We start from the raw sequence: 23441 nt of genomic DNA, 5'->3' as shown, positions 1-23441 counted from the left end.
TACGTTATAGTTGTCCGATCTGAAAAAAATCTTTGGAGATTGTAGCTATTGCCTTGTATAATAAATTATGTCATATTTCGTGTACCGGACGTTAACTGAGGGACTACATATGTCGCGAATATACAGACAGACAGACATATATAGCTAAATCGATTCATATATATACATATGTTTATCTATATACATACATATTATATAACATCTTCAACGTTACTTTTTGGGAATTACAAACATTGTGGCAATACGATGGTCGCACATGACACAATGTCAACAGCAAACACATTTGTAATGCCTCACCAAGAGACAGAATGATGACCAAAAGCACAGCCGTGATGTGACATTTACTCATCCACTTTCGAATTACGGTGTCACTTTAACCGAACCCATAATTAGTGGCAACAACAACAGCAACACTGTTTGTCGTACGGTAAATTCTAGCAGGTAAACCGATTATTTTATCCGCAAGGAGCTAAGCACACGCATCTCACGTTACACGCAGCTTTCCTCGGTATCGGTTGCGGTGCGGCCGCAGTTCATTAATACAGCTGCTTGTTACAGCGTGGAGAACTACAAATTCTGACACATTGATGCTCGTAATGAAATAGCGGAGGACACTGACTATAGTGCAGAGGAAACATCATATAGGGTAGGTACACATAGCAGTCAACAGCACTATAGGTTGAGAAAAGGCAGTCGGCTTAGGAAGTGTATATCTATAAAAATATTTAAAAAAGGAAATAATTATATATTTTTTGCCAAATTTTTTTCGAAACATTTTTGCCTTAATATTCGATCCTTGAAGGGACATTCAGTATTAACTTTTTCTGTAAAAAGCTCAAGGGATCACCCTTTATAAAGATTTACTTAATTCCACACGTTAATTAAGATTGCTATGGACATCGAACACATTTCACACACATACATACATACACACGCACACAAACACAGGCTAACCCGCCGACATTGGCTTCGGTGCATACTCACCACAGCGAGTGGATTATATCCCACAGTGGTTGTCTTGCCAAACGGATTCGAGAATGGCAGGTCGACATTTAGTAATTTTCCATTCCACAAATCGACGACATAGCGTGTATGTGATTTCGTCACCGTCGATTACATACAACTGGCCACAAACGATGAACATTTCACCGAATTTGCGATGATCCAGCGTGTTGTTGAAGTTGTACTGCATCTCCAGAATGTCCGCGTCGAGCTGAAATAATCCTGAATCCATTTTTGAACCATCTTAACAAGTTTTTCATTGCATATTAGTCAAACAGAGTAATACTTAGGACCAATTTATTCGTTTCCGGTTATAACATTGGGTAGACGAAAAGTATTTTCGTATTTCTAATTTAAATGCCAAGTAAATGGTAGTCCAGTGGTCCAAAGTCAGGGCTATATCGTAGATGCATCAAAACTTCCCAGCCAAGCTCTCCCAGTTTTTGCCGAGTCATCAAATATATGTGTGGTCTAGCGCTGTCCTTATGGAAGACGAAGCCCTTTCCGCTGATCAGTTCTGGCCGTTTTATTCGACTCTCGCTTCAATCTCATCAGTTGTTGACAGTAAAATGTACAAGCAATCGTTCGACCAGGTTGGAGAAGCCCTTAGTGGATTATTCCTTCCCAATCCCACCAAACTCTCAGCATAAACGTTGCGTCAATCCTGACTTTGCGACCATTTGTTGATCTTTTTCGCACATTATTGTCGATTTTGATCCACTTTTTATATCTTGTTAACATTAGCCTCAGAAATGGTTCGAATTCATTTCATTTCAGCAAAGAATCGCAGATGTCAATGACCCAAACATCGAGCTTCTTTTTGTAGCCAGCCATTTTTAAATGGTTCAAAGTCGATCCTTAGCAATATCATGGCTGTTTATGAGACGGTCCTGGTCAATATTTTCCATCGACCAAAGCGAGGTGCATCTTTCACTCTCGTTCGAAATTTGCAGAATGAAAGCGAGCAGACCGTTGCTGTGGTACACGAACTGATACAGCATCGTCTCCGTAAACTTCACAAATTTCATGGGTGGCTTGCGTAGCATTCTTCACTTTTTTTTACAAAACTTTCTAAATATAGCAAAAAATTTCTTCATTATTTTAACTTAGTTTTGAACAGCTGTAACTTTTTTTCAGCTTCCTCGAATTTTGAAGCTTAAAATCTCACCTTTCCACCACTATAAGGTATAACACAATGTTATTGGTAGCACTGGAGATATACGACTGCAATGACATTCATTAACAAAATACGAAAAGACTTTTTCAACTGCTTCTACTCTTGCATCAATGGTAGACACAGTAAAATGCAACTACTTGAAATGACCCTAAAAGTGAGTGAATTGTAAAAACCACCATAATTCTCACTGCCTACATTGTTTCCCATAATTAATAGGTATACCTTTTGTTAATACATAAGCCGAGTACTATTTTGAGCTCATCTCACATACTCCTACGTATGTATGTATGTTTCCACATGAGAGGCATTATTCTTTTTCCCTTTTTAGAAAAGTTTCTACATCCGTTTATATTTTTCTAAGGAAAATGGAAAATTGCGCAGAAGATTACCATTATGAAATTCACCGGCTTGTTGAGTGCACTTCCTTCCGAATGCTTTAGAGCGCATAATGGCATACTTCAGTCCTCTCGGCTCTTCGTCGGTAACTTTGATGCTTTTAGCTACAATCTCACTTACTTTATTCATACGTTACTTTACTGCTTATTTTCCTTGGCTACAAATGACTAATATGATGGCTAATGCATAGAGAACCTGTAGACTAAGGCGAAATACTCCAAGCAGATAAGCGAACAAAGTAATACAAGAAGGATAGAAAAATGTACAAGAATATGTGCGCAAGGACAGCCAGTGTTATTGCAAGAAAGTAGCACACTGCAAGGTCTAACGTACTTGCATGTGGAAACTTGATGCAGTTCAATTAGAGATGGAGGCATCTAGTAGATGCTGTTTTGCTATTATTTTAGCATTACAAAAATATGAGCTTCTCGAATACAAAGAATGAAGAGCCTCGTAAGGATAATAGAAGTTCAAGCGAGAGCTAAAGTAGAGTATGAGTGCATAGGAATCGCCATTGTGCTGCCTTTACCCAAAACTTCTTAAAGCGCAGGAAGAATATTTTTTATTAGTCTTATTCCATGGCTGATGCAATGTCAAGATGTATAGAAGATGGCTGGTCTACGAAAACGGGGCTTAGGTGTCAAAAAAAGAAGAACAATTAATGAGATGACGAGAAACTGACAGCTTTTCCCAGAAAACTAGTTTTCGCACGTTAGCCCCCTTTTCGTAGACCAGGTCACATATACATATATACATATAGCATATGTACTGTAGTTTATGACGTGCTTCTGGCATTTCAGAAAATGAATAGAAATTCCTTATACTTGAGCACATGCCCCAAGTGAAGCAGATAATAAAAGCATATGCCATCTTGAGGAGGCGCGTCGTTCTAAAGAACATGCCACAAAACAAGCAGCGACACCTGTCGCTTATAGTCGAACAAAGCATAAATGAAGTTAAATTATCTTCATAGCACTGAATGCTACGAATGCGTGCGCCTGATTTCTACGTGGTGTCATGGCAATAAAAGTGACAATCAAAATAAGTTTCACTAAGTGTTTGTGCTTGGAAATGTGACAGCAAGTAAGGGTCTATTAAAGATGAGAATAAGTATAGCAATAACCCATAAGGCCACAAAAACTACTTCGTAGACCTTCAGCTTTTATCTTGAACTAAAAACGTAACACAGTAAGTAACTTTTGTTATTTCGAAGCGCGCGATGACAGAAACTTAAAGTATTCATCAGTCATATTCGAAGGGGCACGTTGCACTGCTGCCTCTAATCGGCCTGCGCTGTTTGGAAAAGTTTCGATATTACCAATGCAGACAATTTCGAAGAAGATATACATATGTTGAAAACTAACTATAGCGACTTATATAAATCTTCCATCTCAGTTGGGAACTTAGAAAAACAGAAATTTCCTCGTATAATCATTTCAAGTCAATCTCGCTATAATTATAGGTGTTCTGACTGGTCACTATCGAATGGGTTTATTCTTTCATAATTCAATTATAAAAAAAAAGAAATATCGACTTCTTAAAAGCTCTTAACAAAAGCTTGCAAGCCTTCAACTTCAAATCGAAGTAAAATAAAGAAATATACTCGTTCAATACCTTTTGCAATACCTCTTTAATATCTACTTTATGTTCGCTGGGATTACTCAAACGGAGGTGTCATTGTAAATACTCGTATGTACATATGTATACAGGTAAATATAAAAGTTTGAATGAAAACTCACCTTGGCGACTAGCGTATTGTTTGAGTCGAAAGTGCTGTAGATCACCCACAGGCCAACCTCATCCACGTTGAAGTCCATGTAATTGTGGTCGATCGAATACAGCCGGTTGCCAACAGCTGTGTCAGCATATGGCAAGGGAATAACTAGAATGGCAATACAAACAAACAAATAAAGTGAAAGGACAAGATAAATGAATAAATGCATACAAAAGCAAAAATGTTGTATGGATATGCACAAATAGAAATACACGCTGATTGTTTTATGCATGCCAATATATGTATACTGCGTACATATCTACATACATAGTAATTTACTATACCACATCAGTAGGCGATTACTTTAAATTGAAAATTAAAATTAAAAAAACTGCCACAGTGATTGGTTAGTTAAACATTATCCATTTATTGTGAATTAATTGGAATTTTCAAATAAAAAAGTAAAATTTTTGTCTGAAGCGCTTCTTTTTTTCATTTATTTATAAGAATGGTTAAGTTAGGTTAAATGGTCGATTCTAGCAGGGATCACACTTAAACAGCTTATATCCAGTCGCTCGTGATACCTAGAACTCTTATGAAATTGATCATAAAGACCCTCATAAATTAACGAAGCGTTTTGCCGATCACAAATTTGTTGAGGCGGCTACTGTCAATTTCAGCTAAGCTTCCTGGTTCGCGGAATTCATCTGTTCTGATATGAACCAATAATATCATATTACATCGACCGGAACAAATGGCAGTCTAAAGAGGCAAGGTCCAGGCTACAAAGTAGGTGAGACAGAACTTTCCAACCGCTATTTTCAAATAATTGTTAACCGGTCTTGCAATATGAGGCCGAACGTTGACATGATGGAAAAGTATTCACTCGAGTCTTGTCGGAAATTCCGGACGATTTGCTGAAATCGCTTGCCTCACTTTGATGAGTTGTCGTCGATAGCGTTCCTTATTAAAGGTTTCAGCGGGTTGTAAAAGCTCATAATACTATAGGCGCTTCTGGCCCTACCCAGAAGAAAGAAGATTATTTTTGGCTTTGTCATCGATTTGGCTGATTTGCCAGATTCTGCGAGATTCTTTTATGTTTTCAAACAATCGAGTAATGATTTGAGTTCTGAATATTCAACTTTTTTTGGCCACCCAGTAAATTATACGTCTTCCAAACCTAAACGACGACTTTTAAATCTTCCGGTATGTCTGCTTAGGTATAGCATGTTCATCATAAACTTTCTCTAAAATACTGTAACTTTCGGATGAATTTTCTGCATTTAAAGGTAGTGTAGAAGAACTTCCCTTAAAACACTATTTCACGCACAAAGTTCGACATATTTGTGAGAAAAAAAAATATTGTTTTTTAATACTTCCAATGAATGAAACATACTAAAAAGGACACACAAGGGCACGTGCAGAATATTGGAACTATGGAATAATAATATAGTTACGCAATTTCTTGCACACCGCATGAATATAGTTATGGACCCAATAGAACACAATGTTATTTAAGGAATTCAGATTTGTAGCTAGGAACACCTTAAAAAGGAGGAATACTGACTAACTCCCTATGGCTCAACCCTTTTGGCTGTGAAGGATAAAGGTTTCACTTACCAACGTTTGTCTCTAGCGCTTTTATTTCCACTTTTCCTGTATATGCGTAGTTAGCTATCTAAGTATGTATATGTAGAGTCAGTTAGGTCAAGAATCGCTTGTACTCTTATTGCTTGTGATAGTCACTGAGATAGTTCACGCTACAAAGTGATTGTTGTTAGCATTCAACCATATCGTAAACACCAAAGTGTGCAGCCTCTCGACCACGCACACACACAAGTGCAGATTTACACAGCTGGAGAAACAAAATATTTGTTCAACAGAAAAGTTTTACGATGAAATATTCTTGCTGTGTTTGAAAGTGAGGTGGCAATGCATTTACGGCGAGTCAAGCAAACACAAGCGTACAAGCTCAAGAAAGCCAATTTAGATATGTATTATTTTGTATGTATTTGTCCCCAGGAATACGTCAAACAGACACTAGCAATCACAGGTGTGTGAGTTAAATTCAAAGGGTTAAAACTTTTCTGAAAATATTTCTCTCAGGTGGCATTTAAAGGTTTGCTCTCCTTTGAGTTTAATGCTTATCTGAGCTTTTTAAAGCGCTAACATGCTATGAAGACTCATCAAAGTTTAAAGTTTTAAAATTAATATGGTATTGGTGTTGGTTTTAGCGAATCGGATGAAATATACCTAAATAGTACTTATTGTCGTTAATGTTGTCATAGGTTCGGGAAAGCTTTTGCTCAAAGCCTACGAAACATATACAAAAACAAGAAAAAAAAAATAAAATTCGGTTGCACCTATAATACATTTGACAAAGTTTTCCATGGGAGCTAAATGCAATGGTGACATGATCTGAACAATAATGAGGTTCCCGCTCTGCGGCAGCGTCCAAAATGATGGGACGGAGGAGAGAGTGGGAAGAGAACAGCATTGGCAGCAGGCAGTAGGAATGCGCCATGCCAAGCTACTTCTGGGAGTTTACAACCTTGCAAGGTTTAAGGAAATAATGCACATCCCCCGAGACAAATTCCGCCTCCTTGTCGCACTCTATACAGCGCACTGCAGACTCAAAAAGCACTTGTCCAACATCGGCATAGTCTCTTGCGCAAACTGCCATTTCAGCGACATGGAAAAGGAAACTACAGGCTCCATTTACGTGGATAGGGATCACATCACCTCAGCCGCGTCCGGCGGGCTCCTGGAATGGTTCAGGATACTTGTGACCATACGTGATAAAGGGGTGGGCACAATATATCATAGGTCGCAGTGCAACGTCTCAATTTATCTATATATTTAAATCATAAGGTCGCATATTGTAATGCCGTCTCGGACAATAATCTATGCCAAATTTCAGATCGATATCTCGAGAACTGAGAAATAAAATAAATATACAGACGGACGAACATTCCTAAATCGACTAAGTTTTCCATGCTGTTAATTTATATATGTACTTGATAGGCTGTTAATTTATATATGTACTATAGAGATTTACAAACTTTCATAATATCAAAACTAAAAAAACAACAACTACTTACTTGAATACCCTTTGGAATGTTATATTTCCGACGTGGCGACCAAATCATGCGGTACTTCAATTTCGTGGGATATTCATACAAGTTATGCGTGTCATTTTCTTCGGTGACGTAGGTCTTTTCATGATCAACATCCGCCGAACTAACTGGATCCTTCAACCAGCAACCATAAATCTCATTAACTGCCTTATGGAATACCGGTTTGCCGACTGCGTACAACAACCAACCTAATATAAGAGAAAAAGAGGCGGAATGAAAAAAGCGAGCGACATTTCGTAATTGATTTAAACAAAAGATGAAATTCCATATTTAAATATAAACAACTTTTAACTCATATATGAGATTTAAGTTATGCACTTACTCTTTTTTCTCTTTGGCAGTCCTGGGTAGCTATAATTTCCGGTGGGTTAAATTTCGAAGTTCGAATTAATCGAGTCCTTACCCTGGTACAGGCTGTCAAAAGCATAAAATTAATTGTTCGAAATAAGTGCGAAGTTATGAATATTTAATGGACTCATAAATGGAAAGGCGCGCAGAGGTGTTAATAAGCCGATTTGAGTGGGTTTTGTGTGGGAGAGGATTTGTTCATTAAGCAAAACGCAAATGGACGCCAATGAAAGTGGACAATAAAAGCAAATAACAAAAAGGAAAGGAAAATAAATATAAACAAAAGGTAATTTGTGGGAAATCTGTGCTAAAGGTAAATTGAATTTACGAGTGGAAGAGCAGTGCTCAGCGGCCAGATAGGCGTGCGCTAAAAGTTATGACACCTGTGAGCAAAAACAGGTGGACGAAGTAGAAATATAACGGTCAGAGCGTAAAATTACAGAGTTTAAACTTTTTTTGCGACAACATAAATGCGGTGAGTTTATAATCCAGAGGGCTAAAAGGAAGCCAACGTAATTTTTTGTTTATCTCGAGTGCCTGCATGTATGTGGCATGTATGTGTGTGTATGGGGCCACCATGACACGTGGCATAAGCAAGAGTTTTTTAACCAAGTGAACCTGCATAAAATAAATTTTAATTATGTTCTTCACAGATAGCACTTTCTGGCAAAACTGCTAGAAAGTAGTGAAGCAGCGGCATGTGATACAAAACACACACACTCACATCAGCTATCATCAACTACAAAAAATATATATCCATATACTACGTATACAAGCTTGTAGGCGATTAGCTATCTGAGCGTGGCGATAGAAATGCGCGCTTATAACGGTAGATGACACCATTTACCAGCTAACTTTACTGCGCGCTTTGAGGCAATGGCAAGCGATAAATTGTGATTTTAATTAAAAAAGGCGGAACCGTACCACTTCTCCTGGATGCTCAACTAACACACATTTAAACGAAAGTAGACAAACATGAAAATGCAGCTGCAAGCGCGAAACAGAAACAGCAAAGCGAAAAACAGCAATAAAAACCCTTTCGACTACAACAAAGCCAATAAAGCGCATGTGATGCTCCGCAGTGACTTTATGTACATTCAACGCCATTCACTTTCGGTGGACTGGGCTTGCTTGTGGATTTGGTATTATTGTTTTTGCTTTTTTGCAATCTTGTTACCATATAAACTCACCTTGGATCTGGGCATTGCTCGCACAATGGGCATTCACTTTCCGGTGGCCGCTGTCCGTAGAATTTAATTTCCTTTCCTACATATGGCATCTCGCTGTTGGGATCTTGCGCTGAAAATAAAAGCCACACAATCTTTATAGCCAATTTTTCACGCTCTTACGTGGACATAAATCTGCTTGGCAAACTGACGCGCAATTTGAAAGTTAACCATAGTTGCGTTCATTTCATTGCGTGCCACACAGTAGTAGTAGCCGAAGTCGTCTTTCCTCAAATTCGTTATGGTCAAACGCATTGTTGTCTTGAAGCTGGATGGTTTGATAAATATTTGATCATTTCGCTTCATAAATTCTTATTATTTATACTATATTTTATAGACATGCAATGAGTACCTGTCAGTGTATGTCTCGATTTGGTACTTAACTCCTGGATCTAGAGTTTTTCCATTGTAAGCACGCTCCCTATACTTAATTGCCTCAGGAAATGCTTCCACCTGTGACACAGAAGTCACTTTAATCGCATCAATAAAAACACAAAAAAATTTAATTTTACTTTAAAGACACTAATTATCTCCTAATTTTTTCACCTGTTTGAAAAATGAACCTGCGTAAGGAAAAGCTCCATTTTCTTCAGCTTACAATGTGCAAATCCTAAAAATTTCAGATAACAATTGACATAAAGTTCTCACAGAAGGATGTAGATTCTAAGCCCCTGCCACATATGTGACTAATTAAGATTTAACTGTCATAGCAACAACCCAACACTTGACTCAAATGAGTATGAGCATCATTTACAGTTTTCAGCATCGCTTGCTTCATATCAAATAAGATATAGAACAAATTCCAAGGGTGTACTTCACTGCACAATTAATTTTATTTCTTGTAATAAATATAAAGCTGACAGCATCGGTGGTCATTTAGCACCCCTCGGCTATGCCACATAATAAGTCGAGACGTCAACGTGTGCCGACGAAAGGATAACACTCCCAAGTGATGGAAAATTCGACAAAAACATACAGTTGAAGGGAAAGCTGAGGGATCACATAGGTGCCTACGATTATACAATACTGGAAGAGTGAGTAATCCACGAGTTGAATCTAACAACAGAAAGTCTCCGAGTGTACAGTAAAGAAATAATCAAAGGCATGTGTTGCTCACATGCTTTGGTGTAGGCAGCCATGAGTTGAGATGTGGGTGTCTGGACAAGTTACGAAGATGTTATGATAGTAAAAGAGTAAGAGAATATTCAACCTTGTCACGTTAAATTAAATTTTGTGTAGGTATTTTGAAAGGGATGTATGCACTGCTTAAATTTAAACTTATTTATAGCCATGGTGTATATCAGCTAAGACATTTTCTGAGGAATTAGCTAGCTATGATATGGATGAAATAACTTTTCATTGACAAAATTTTATAGTCTCTTTTCGTGCTTCACTTACAGCAAACCATTTATTTAGGTGACATAACCCTACGTCTGAGACCTGAGGTTGTAGGTTATCGAGGCTCTTACGGTAAAGACGTAACGATATACATAAATACATGGTATATAAGGTAAGCGTTTCACTTACATCCATATACATTTATGTAAACTCATTATTGTTGCACCCTTTACATTGTCCCTAACACTTTGGTTTGGTATGTGAGTTGTTGGCTTTGAAATCATTTCTCTCTCGTCTTAATTTTACCTTTGTCATTTTGTTTTTATGCTTGTTCAAGTAATCAATTATTCACCACGTTTTTGCATGTCTTGTTGTTATTGCTGTTGCTATGTTGATGCTGTCATTATGGCGATTAACCTTTCTTGTTAAGCGTGCTGGTAAATTGGCTGCATCACTTAGCAAAGTGGAGACATGCTTTTGTTGACTTTTTGTAAGCTTTCACCCATTTTTCAGAAACAGTTTAGGTGGTTTAGCATGAGGAAAAGTGCAGAATTTCATTCTTATTGAAGTGTAATGCTGCACTCGCATGTTGACGAGGTAATACAAGGCATTTATTTGTATAATAAAGAGCGAGTCGGGATTAGTGTACTCACTTAAAAAATTAGGCTAATTAAAAATCTAGAATTTTTTTTGATGAGAGTGCTGGAGCAAACATCGGATAGACGCAAACATATTTTGCTGTGGAATATTTGATGTTAGGATTGAATCAAAACCACTTCTTAAAGCTCCTCTTTACAGATTTAACATACAACTTTTTCTTCTTATATGCATACTCCGTAGCCTTAGGTAAAGTACATACGAGTATAATAATATCTGATCTAATTTCACCCAGACTACTCCACATAAACTGCGTGCGGAATAAAAGAAAACTTTTTCTCACAACCATGGTTGATAACTGGGTTTTACTGATCTCCTGAAGTTAACTCTAAATATGTCAATTAGTGAGTGTTTAGCAGAAGGTTGATTACGACTGGAATAGTTTGTCTGGCGATTTTTCCCATATTCCAATCACGACTACGGAATCGTGAAAAATGTCGTATAAGTATTTTGGGAGTCTACTTTATCACGACCACAAGTATTTGATGGCACAATGTACTCAAAGTGAGTCTCGAAGCAATTGAAAATTTGCCTCAAGCGAATCGCCCATCTATTCTGAATCAGAGAATCTCTACAAACTGATCTATCGCATGTTTCGGGTCAGTGTTAGACGCATTATTACTGGATACAAGGCATAGTTTTATGAGAAAGATCTAAAAACAGTCCAACAACCTGCCGAAACCGAAGAAATCAAAACTCGCTGAAGGCTCTGAATATATTGGAAATTATTCTTGTATACTTGTATTGGATTTGAAAACGATAATAAAGACTTTTCTAAATTAAGTAAAAATGCAGTTTTTTTTCAGCCCGAGTCAAATTTGACCATGTGGTATGTCCGAGCCTAACAAAATACTTCACCAAAAGCAAATACTTATATTCTTTTTACTAAAAGTAAGTTTATATATAGTACATATTTCCACAAGTTCCTAGGTGGAACACAAGGCCTCACCTAGAAACCAATATAAACAAAGAAACCAATAAATCCGACAAATGAAGCAAACAAGTGCCATACATACAAAGTATAGCATAATAATAGTATATAAACAAAGCTTCAAATTAAACGAAAAACACACAACTCCCACAAAATCCACCACAATTATTTTATAATAACCGCAAAAGCGCCAGCTTCGGCCAAAACTAATCAATTAGCAATCAGTTGCCAAAAAAGTAGCGCTAATGTGCTGAAGCCAACCGAATTTCATATTTATATTTGCGCTTTAAATTAGCGTTAGACTCAACCCAAATTGCGGAATTTGTATGTAGTTCAAGCGTAATTATGCATGGATAGACAACAGATATTAGCTGGATGGTAAATAATGCATAGTTTAACATTTGTTGTTGTTGCTAGAACTATTTCACTTGTTTATTTTAACGGTATTTTCATTTAGCAATGTTTTCGCTCGCCTCGTTACAATCTAAATTAGCTGACTTTTTTTGCTTTCCAGTTTTTATAGCTTGGAATAAATGTAAAATAAAATGCAAATTAAGCTTGTACCCATTATATAACAATTAAGGGATTACAAAAAAACGAAATTAATGCGGATTTAAGCGTTTTTGTTGTGAAGTTAACCCAATGTGAATTTAAAATACAGAAGAGAATTTAATCCGTAGCTAATACCTGAATATTAATGTGAAGAGAAATGAAAAGCTTTTAGAGTGAGAAATTAAAAATTAGCTTTATTTGAAACTAAAAAATTATAAAAAAATTGTAAAAAGATTGTACAGCTTTCTATCGGCGCATTATTTTCCTTGTTGCTAGCCAGCTGTTCAGGTTTTATCTAAAACTCATATCTACCAACATTCCCAAATGTTATTTTTTAAATCTCACAAACTTTGAAGCATTCTTGTGTATTAACCCTACAGTGAAATGAAAAGCAGGGCAATTTTCTTTTCTGTTTTCCTTTTTCCGCTTCTGACCCCTGAATTCAGAATTTTCAGCTTGCCACTCATATTTCATTCTATTTATGGCAAAATATTTATTTTCTAGAAAGTGTTAATATTTTTCTACATTGTCGTACTCACCATGCATTCGATCGTTGCACTCTGTGCGTCCTCAGCATAAATCATTGGTAAAACTGGAAATGGAAAGTGTGTAGAAAGGAAAGTGAGAATTTATATTTTAGTTAAATAGACTCATGCACAGCACCTATGTATGTATGAACATATGTAAATGTGTTATATAAAAAAAAAGAAAATAAAAAGTATTCGTTGAAATTTATGGCAAAAAGTGAAATGCTTGCAAATTATGGAATTTTTTCAAACGGTTTTACTTTTTCCATAGATTGCATTTTCGCACCGTTTTTTATGCTTTTACAAGTAATTTAGTTTTTATTTGAATTTAACATGAATAGGAGTTAAGGTAGTCATTTAGTTGTTACTATTTACCAAAAATTTTACATCTGATCAAATTTGATCCGGACTGTCAAAAAAAAAACACTTTGAGGTATTGTACAAATTTTAATTATCGCCTTCGAAATGGGCTGCTGGGCCAATACAAACGTGCCAAAGCTTAATAAAACTTTTCAAACATTTAGTGTAAGCCACGGTTAATTTTTGAAGTATCATTCGCTAGATTATTAGATGGTTTCGAAGTGGTATTCATAAACCCACGTCTCCCTTCCAGTTATGATGTGTTTGATGAATGTAGAGTTCTCAGCTACGTTGTCAAGTATCCCTTTTCTGACTTCTACTTCGTGTCGCTTTTCCAAAGAATCAGAATTTTGGGTACAATTGACACACTTCATGTCCAAAATATTAATCAAAATGTGTTAAGCGATCAATAAGCGATATTGAGACATTTTGCTATATCTCTAAAACCAACAAAACAGTTTTCAAACACGATTTCTTTAACTTGTTCACCGCTATCGTCATCAATTGAGGTGCAACACGCATAAGACACGACTTTCACCGAATACTTTGTGCCACTAAAATTTCCTGATAAAGTGGACGCTCCAAAACACTTTTGCGATATTTTCGATGGTTTCCGTAGCCTTTTGGTGTTTCATTGGAAACACAAAATTTTAAGCCAACACCTTTTTATACTCTCGCAACAATGTTGCTAAGGAGAGTATTATAGTTTTGTTCACATAACGGTTGTTTGTATGTACTAAAACTAAAAGAGTCAGATATAGGGTTATATATGTATACCAAAGTGATCAGGGCGACGAGTAGAGTCGAAATCCGGATGTCTGTCTGTCCGTCCGTCCGTCCGTCCGTGCAAGCTGTAACTTGAGTAAAAATTGAGATATCATGATGAAACTTGGTACACGTATTCCTTGGCTCCATAAGAAGGTTAAGTTCGAAGATGGGCAAAATCGGCCCACTCCCACGCCCAAAAAATGGCGGAAACCGAAAACCTATAAAGTGTCATAACTAAGCCATAAATAAAGATATTAAAGTGAAATTTGGCACAAAGGATCGCATTAGGGAGGGGCATATTTGGACGTAATTGTTTTTGGAAAAGTGGGCGTGGCCCCGCCCCCTACTAAGTTTTTTGTACATATCTCGGAAACTACTATAGCTATGTCTACCAAACTCTACAGAGTCGTTTTCTTCAGGCATTTCCATATACAGTTCAAAAATGGAAGAAATCGGATAATAACCACGCCCACCTCCCGTACAAAGGTTATGTTGAAAATCACTAAAAGTGCGTTAACCGACTAACAAAAACGTCAGAAACACTAAATTTTACAGAAGAAATGGCAGAAGGAAGCTACACTCAGCCTTTTTTTTTAAATTGAAAGTGGACGTGGCATCGCCCACTTATGGACCAAAAACCATATCTCAGGAACTACTAGACCGATTTCAATGAAATTCGGTTTATAATATTTTCTTAACACCCTGATAACATGTACGAAATATGGGTGAAATCAGTTCACAACCACGCCTTCTTCCAATATAACGCTATTTTGAATTCCATCTGATGCCTTTTCTGTATAATATACATACACATTAGGAATCAATGATGATAGCGGAATAAAACTTTACAAAAATACGGTATTTGAAAAATATGTAAATGACGTATAATGAAATCTCGATTATCACTTTATCATGCGAGAGTATAAAATGTTCGGTGACACCCGAACTTAGCCCTTCCTTACTTGTTTATGGTAATATTGGGCAGTCGAATTTTGTATTTCGAATTTTGTCAACAGATGTCGTTGCAGTCGTACTATATCTCCAGTGTTACCAATGACATTATGTCTTACCATATACATAGTGTTAGAAAGGTGAGATTTGAAGCTTCATGAAAAAAAAAATAAATTAAATAAATAAATTAAAAAATTAAATTGAAACAAAGTTGCAGCTGTTCCAAAATGAGTGAAAATATTGTAAAAATTCGCAATGTTTTGAAATCTTTGCATAAAAATGGGAAGAATGTCACGCAAGCCACCAATGAATTTTGTGAAGTTTACGGAGACAATGTTTTATCAGTTCTTGGAGCCACGGTTCGCTCGCTTCCGTTCTGGAAAATTCGAAATTTCAATTAACACTGATAAAAGTTTTACATTCGTGGAATAATGCCTCTTGTGGAAAAATGGCAAGAAGTGGTCGACCAAAATGGTACAGAAAATAAGTTGAAATTTGATTAGAAATACGAAAAGCCTTTTCCAACCCCCCAATAATACACCTAAAAATATTTCACATCGTAAGCAAACAGCTGCCAACCACGAACTAGTTATATAAGGAGCGTCACACAAACATAAAAAAAGGTTATAGCAATCTTTGAAAAAATTTAACGACCTAAATTGCGTGCACAGTTCATATGGACGGGTCCAATTCGATCAGATGGTCTACATCACCAATAATAAACTTAATTTCAAATATTCCAAATGAAACGAGAAAGACTCTTTAGAGAGTCAGTGATATATTGTTACTCCCAATCATTGATTAAAAAACTATGAGCCTTTAATAATAATATAATAATAATAAATAACTTTCTTTGCTAAGCGACACACCCTAATTTGTACTTCGCAAGGTTTACTACACAAATAGTGTTGAATTTTTTACAACCAACGCTTTAAGTGAATGAGTACAAAATGTCTATTAAGTTTTTTAGCTCTTAATGTGCTCATTTAGGGAAATTTAACTTATTAACTTGAATTAATTAACATAAAATTTTAAATGCGAATTGGTTCATAAAAGCTTCCTTTTATTCAATTATCGCGCATTAAAAATATATCCGCTTTTTTGAGACAACTAAAATATACTGCTAATTAACTGTTCATAAAAGTTAAAAATTTCATAAATTGATACTAGTATTAACTTATCACCCAAAACTCTACTTACAGTGAACTTGAATGAGAAAGGTGGCATTCGTGACTGGCACCAGACCACCATTTGATGTCGAGTGATGCTTGTGAATTTCAAATAAGGCCCGGTAACCGAAGACACTGAAATGGACTACGATGAAATATTAAGCATTAAAGCACTATCTCTATAACACTGGGATGGTTATACTATATATAGAATAAGTACATGTAATGCGGTTAACTGTTGACCAGCGGTAATTTCGTGTAAATCGCCAATTAAAATAGGCTTTTCTACGATAATGAAAGTGTTTTTAAACTCGATTGTACTTATTTTCGACGCCGCTAATATTAATTCTGCACCCGTTATCGTGTCGCCACTCAACATGCGGCATCGGATTGCCTCTGGCGGGATTACGAAGCGTTCTATGTGCGGCGTATTCAAGTCTGCAATGGCAGCATGAATTTCTAATATAATATCAAATGGACTTCTTTGATAATTAAGTAGCTTAAGAGCTATTGTGCACTTGTTTAGCGCAAATATTGAGGCGATTAATTAATTGACACAAAAAGTATTATGATAAAACAAAATTATATAGCGGTCTACTTAAAATGTCAACGACCGCAATGTTGCGATTGTAAAGTGACGTCTTAAAGGACAACATAATTGTTATGACTCATTTAAGTGGGGGATATTCGAGTTTAAAGGAAATATTTTAATTTATTTCATTTTCAAAACAAAAGATTAGATTCAGTTGAGTTAGTTCGCAAGGTTGATCCCATCGATGAATTTGGCTTGGACAGCTGTAAATGTTGGTACTTTGTTATACGAGAAAAACTTCCAAAACTTCTACCAGACTTTCACCAGACCTACATAGATCGACAAAGTCTTTCAAACTTACCACGAATTTGTCAAAGCGGTTAATATTATTCCCAGCCATTTAACTGCGTTCGACGAGGGTGTAAATAAAAAAATATTTCATTCGCGATCTGGAAAAGGTGGACAATAGAGGTGAAAGTGACAAGATGATTACACTTTGCCTTCCTCCATACAGCTTGGGCAAAACAAACACCTGCCATTGTTGCGAGATTGATTTAAGAGCAAGTAGCTCAGGGGCATTATGGGTCAGAACTCAAAACCAAAGGTGTTAGGCTGGATCTAAAATTTTTATTTTGCTGAGAATTGAATTGTAGGCAGTTTGAGAATTCAACAAGAAGGAAACATTTTCGGCACTATTTCCCTGTTGAATAAGTCTTAGTCGTATTACATTCCCTATCAAAAAACACCTTGTTAAGCACTTCGAAATTCAAATAGAAGTAGATGAACAGCGTCAGCAAACCTTTAATCCAAATTACAATTTCCATTCACTCCTTGAGCCATTTCTTTTACGGTAGCATAGTTTTAGTAGCCACCAACACTTCTTCAGATTGGCAAATAACTTTCGGCCATGTTCTCAAAACTTTTACTGCAACAAATCAGTGCTGTAGACGAAAGAAACGAGGAAATTGCAAAATAAGGAACAAATAAATGCAAACACAAACAGAAACTGCTCACAAAAGCAAATAAAAAGGATAAACAAAAGGCAAAATATAAAGAACAATAAACGAACTCACTGTGTTCAACAAAGACAAAGAATCAAGAAACTTATAATGCATAATATGCCTGGCGACGGAAATAAATTAGGGCAAAATAAGAAAAACAGCAACGGAGGAAGTGCCCTAAATCGCACCTTAAGGAAGTAGCCACTTCAAATACTGCTTTTTGAGGACCCTAAAGCGAAGCAACACCCGGCTATAATTCTAAATAAATAACGGAAAAATAAATTTTAGTTGCCGGAAACGAACTGAAGTGCATGTGCTGGTGCGAGTGAGGCGATTCGCCTGCCAATAGCCTATTATTCGTTTGTATGGAATTGTGTAAATAATCGACGAAAGTTAGGCAAAAGTTGCCAAGCCGTGAGATGGACTCACCTCGTTGGCATACTTGTAAAATTGTAACGGATTTTGTTATTTTAGCTGTGATTGAATCAGGAAGAAAGCAAAGTAAATGGAAATCGTAAATGCAGACGAAAGCTCGAATCTAAAACTCGACAATTCGAAGGAAAGTTTCAGCGAATGGAGCATACATATACAGCGTACAAGCAATCGTATATATATACTGTACTGTACTGTATATATATGTACTATGGAAGTCTTATTACTTCTTGAGGAAGGAGGTGTAATGGATTACAAATAGCTCAAACTTTAGTACAGCATATGCCTACTCCGAACATTTTATTAAAAAGCACATATTTACAATAAACTAAAACAGGTTGGCAACCTATAGCTTCCAATCCTCTCTCTCCGTGTGGTCCCTGAGCTCTCTACGGTGCAGATGCACCTTCTTTGCCGTCCTTGCCATTTCGACCACCTCGCCCATCCACGCCGAGTAGACCATCTTTGTCAGGTATGCCGATGGCACCAGCATGTCCAGGTACACCACCTACGCAAAGCTCACCTGCCACACCATCACGTCCGTCGAGACCAGCACGACCGAGTATGCCAAAATTACCTTTCGGTCCACTCGTCACCGCCGGGCTCAGCTCTTTTAGTCCTGGACGTTTGCGTATTTCCTTATCCTGCTCTTCCAGCACTTTGCGGTGATCCGGGTTGAAAAATTCAATGAAGGAATCAGCTAAAGAGAGAAAATCAAACCAATAAGTGAGTTCAATAGGACTGCAAAGCAAGTAAGCGCGTTGCAACAACATTCAGTGGTACCGAAAGCAAAAAGGTGTAAATGGAAAAGCACAGGCATCAAACCACACTCACGGCAGCGTAGGAGTTGAACTACCAAAGTGTGTGTATGTGTTTAAACACCGTTTGAACAAGAAATCAGAGAAATCAAGTTGCAGAAAAGCGCTCAGCAATAAAATTTCGAGCTGATAATCAGCTCCAGCCTGATGATATTGAATATTTCAAGCACTCATTGACACAGTATTATTGCTGAGCGGATGATTTCGATGCCACGAAGACTTATTGGCGATGCAAAGTTATACAGTTTACTGTAAGGGTATGAAAAATTGAGTAAAATCGATTTAATAAGCAGGCAGTCTCTGCAGTAAATTTCATACCTACACACCTGCTGATTAATTAGTAAAGTCGGAAAAGTATTTCGTATCGGAAAAGTTGAAAAAGTTACAGCTGTTCAAAAATAAGTGAAAATAATGAAGAAATTTTTGTATAAAATGTGCGAAAAAGATCATGGTCCAAGCGTGGGGAAGCTCAACAAATGGTCGCATAGCCAGGATTGACGTCTCGAAAGCTTATGCTGAATGTTTGGTGGGATTGGGAAGGAATAATCTACTATGAGCTGCTCCAACCTGGTCGAACGATTGATTGTATACTTTACTGTCAACAACTAATAAGATTGAAGCAAGCAATCCAAAAAAACGGCCAAAACTAATCAACAGAAAGGGCTTCGTCTTCCATTAGGACAACGCTAGACCACACACATATTTGATGACTTGGCAGAAACTGGGTGAGCTTGGCTGGGAATTTTTGATACATCCACCATATAGCCCTGATGTCGCACCTTCGGACTACCATTTTCTTGGCATTTAAAGTTGGCTTCAAGAGGAGCCTGTGAAAATTACTTGTCGAAGCTTTTCGAGGAGAAACCTGAAAAAGTTTTACACTAATGGAATAATGTATCTAGCAGAAAAATAGCAAAGGGTGGTCGACTGAAATAGTACATATTTGATTCATTAATGTTCATTATAAATATAAACTAAAAGGTTGAAGTTGGGCTAGAAATATGAAAAGACTTTTTCGTCTACCCAAAATATATGGTATTTTATGGCAATACTGAAGTGTATTTAGCGAGGTTCAATTATAAACATTAAACGAACTCGATGAAATTTGCTTGAAAACCGCAAATATTTGCATTTATTGAGAGTAAATTAATAAAGATAAAAGGGGGCTTATTAACATACTTGTATTCAAGGCCTTTTGAAGAGAACTTTATTTATTTCGTGCGCACACAAAATGGAAGATACTCTTGTGTATACAACAATATGCCTGGATCATTAAAATAGTTTACCATACATAAAATAAAGTTATGACCACCACGTGAGAGCAGCTTAACATAATTTTTGATTGAATAATTGACTAGCCTCCTCCCACTAGTACCAACTTTAAACAGATTTAAAAACTACAAATAATATTTGATCAAAATTTTTTAATTTCATTGACAAATTCTTAAACATTTTCGTAATTTTAGTTTTTTTTTTCAAAAATCCTCACTGGACGCTACCGTGAATACACCACTGCCGATGAAACTTCTCAGCTATAGATTTTAGCAGCAGAAACTTAAGTGGTTAATAGGATTTTTAAAAAAGTGATTGTGTTTTGGTTAAACCATGCTTTGGGGTCATCAAAATAAGTTTCAAGTAGCAAGGAAAATTTTCAGCTATAGTTTTTAGCTCTATAGTTTTAAACGCTTTTTTACCAAGAAACCAAATAACTTTAAGTATTTTAATCCGATCAACATCAAATTTTGATATTATCTTAAGAATTTAACTTAGCATAGAAATACTTAGGGAAATGTCGATTCAAATATTTTTTTTTTTGGAAATATGGGTTGCTGTGTGTTTATGTATGTGGTTAAATGTAATGCTTTGTGTCACTGTTATAATGATAGGAAAGTTTAGGGGACATCGGTAGAGATTTCTGGTTTGACGGAAGTGCGAATATCGGACCCAGCATTCTTTTTCTGCCTCACAACACACTTTTTCGCTAGATTTTGTATGTAATTTTCGTTAATGGTATTTATGAGTTTCAATGAAGATGCAGTTGTAAGTTTGGCTTCGGTGTTTGATGTTTTGAAAATCAGCAAAAATTTACAGAATTTAATTACAGATGAACTTCCATAACTTGAACTTCTTTAACTCGAAGTTCTCATAATTTATACATTTGAATTGGCAATAAAAGCCTAATTTCATACAAATTTACTTCCAAAACTCGAAATTTTCTATGGTGATCCGCGTTAGGGAATTTCAAACATATAGTTTAGTCAAAATAAAACGAAAAAACTGCTTTTGGTAAAACGCATTTAAAGATAAATTATAGCAAGTTGATATAGTGCTTGCGTCCACCTATATGGCTTAACTTTTATTAGAAATATAAAAAAAGTCCATTTTTTAGACGTAGGTAGACGAATCTTTCAAATCTAAGCTTGCAAATAACTTTTCAGAAGGCTTTTTTTTTGCTATTCTTAGAACTGACGTCACACTAAGTGGCGGGTAGGAGCTAAAAGCCTCCAAAGAAATGTTTGTTGCTTTTTCTAGCACGCAAAACAAAAATAACTTCCGCTTCAGTCAGTCATTTTACCAGAATTTATTTCTCTTTGCAACCCACAATATTGATAGCTTTTTAATAAGCCATTAGCAATCCCAACGGACAACCAACGTCACCATTGATGCAGCACCTTCCGCAGGTAAAAACCAAATTAGTCACGCTCAAATATCTCCCACGAACTGGCCGGCAGATGCAGAAAAACACCACAGCAGTTGCCCGCTGGTGCCTGCCATAAGTAGGCAATTGTTGAATGTGGCAAATGCAATTAATCATCGCCTGCAGAATGAACTCACCAGGGCAGCGATGAGCGTTAAATTCAGTGGTGTTCCAGTTCACTACTTACCGTTGCTGGTGGCTATGGATCAGCTCAGCTCCACCAAACATGACATTGTGTCCGCTTGTTGCCTGCTCTTTTTGTTTGCCCTCCCGCTGGTCCAGTACTCGCAACACTATACCACGCAGCACGTTCTTCGAAGCGAACAACGTTGAAATTGCTCCCGGAATACAGCCAAATTTAAATTCGCATCTGTCGGCGTCAACGCCATCGGCATTTTGTTATTGATTCTCGCGCTTTTGTTGCTGGCAACGGAGTGCACATGCGAGTAGAAGAGCACCGACAGTGTGGCCACGGCCAGAGCGAGGGTACCTAGGCACATATACACCGCATACAATGAAGTAGGTGGCGTCGCATTTGGCGTTGAAAGTGTGCGGGATTAAACTTGGATGTGGTCGTAGTTGTGGCCGTCAATGCAGAGCTGCATAAACTTTAATTCGCAGAATCTTATTCACAGCGACAGCCATAGTGGGACATTGAAAACGCGGAGGCCTTTGAATGTTTCTAATGGCATTCACCATTTGAAAGCGCGTGTTGGCATTTTTTACATTTCGCTGTCGATTGCGATCGCTCTGCCGTTGGCTTTGCTGCAATTTTGGTTTTCGTAGCGGCTCTTATTGTCGTGATGTCAGTTACAAAATCGAGCAACATATCGTCAATGAGAATCGGAAGTCAAACTGGACGTCGAGCCGGCCGCCGATGCTGTTGCATCAACTGACGGTTGTGTTGCTGGTATTGTCGCCTCTGTTTTCATCTCTGCTTCCGCCTGAGTTCAACAATTTTGGTAACAACTGCTGCCGCCACGCGTCTTTTTTTCTCCTGTTTGCGCCTTTTGGCCGCGTGACCATTTCTTTGATTTATTGCCAGAAACATTTGCGAACTAAATTCCTTTTTCAGTTTCGATACAATTCGTTAAAATTTTATTGTAATGATTATGTTGTTGTTTTATGGCTTGGCTTTAGAAGGTGTGTTGTTGTCGCAGTTTAAATTTGTTTCAGTCTCGTTTTGATTTGCTTTTCCGAAGCGATTGGTGAAAGATTTTTTGCAACGGTAAATAAACTGAAAATAATTATAATTAATTTTAGTAAAAATATCTATAATTTATTTCAAAGTATTTTATAGGCAAGCATTATATAATTACATAGTTTACCATTTATTTAGAAAAGGAAAGCTTATAATCCGTCAATTAATTTTTGTAATATTGATCAACCATTAAATGTCTATACTATTTATGGGGTCATATCCAGATGCACGCCTGAAGCAGCGCGTTTTTATGATTTTGTTTTAAATACATTTTATTTAAATTAAAAAAAGACAATACATTTCCAGGATTTAATGTACTTGTGAAAAAACTTGGAGGATTTCCGAAAAAAGTGTCTGACGATGAGAAAAATTTGTTTTCATATATTTAATTATCGCAATTTCAGAAGAATTTATTAATACTTTGCACGAATGATGCAAACAAAATTTAAAATAAACTAAAAAAACGGAACTAAAAAATTATGTTCTTTCCTTTTTTACTTGACAAA

At 36.7% G+C, this 23441-nt stretch overlaps 1 pseudogene; it reads right to left on the bottom strand.

Moving 5' to 3' along the window:
• Positions 1-698: 698 nt before the first annotated feature.
• LOC120773036 lies at positions 699-22785 on the bottom strand (annotated as a pseudogene).
• Positions 22786-23441: the final 656 nt, after the last annotated feature.

The sequence above is a fragment of the Bactrocera tryoni genome, chromosome 3 (assembly GCF_016617805.1).
Source record: "Bactrocera tryoni isolate S06 chromosome 3, CSIRO_BtryS06_freeze2, whole genome shotgun sequence".
Classification (NCBI taxonomy): domain Eukaryota; kingdom Metazoa; phylum Arthropoda; class Insecta; order Diptera; family Tephritidae; genus Bactrocera; species Bactrocera tryoni.
This window is presented reverse-complemented; position numbering and strand designations above follow the sequence as displayed.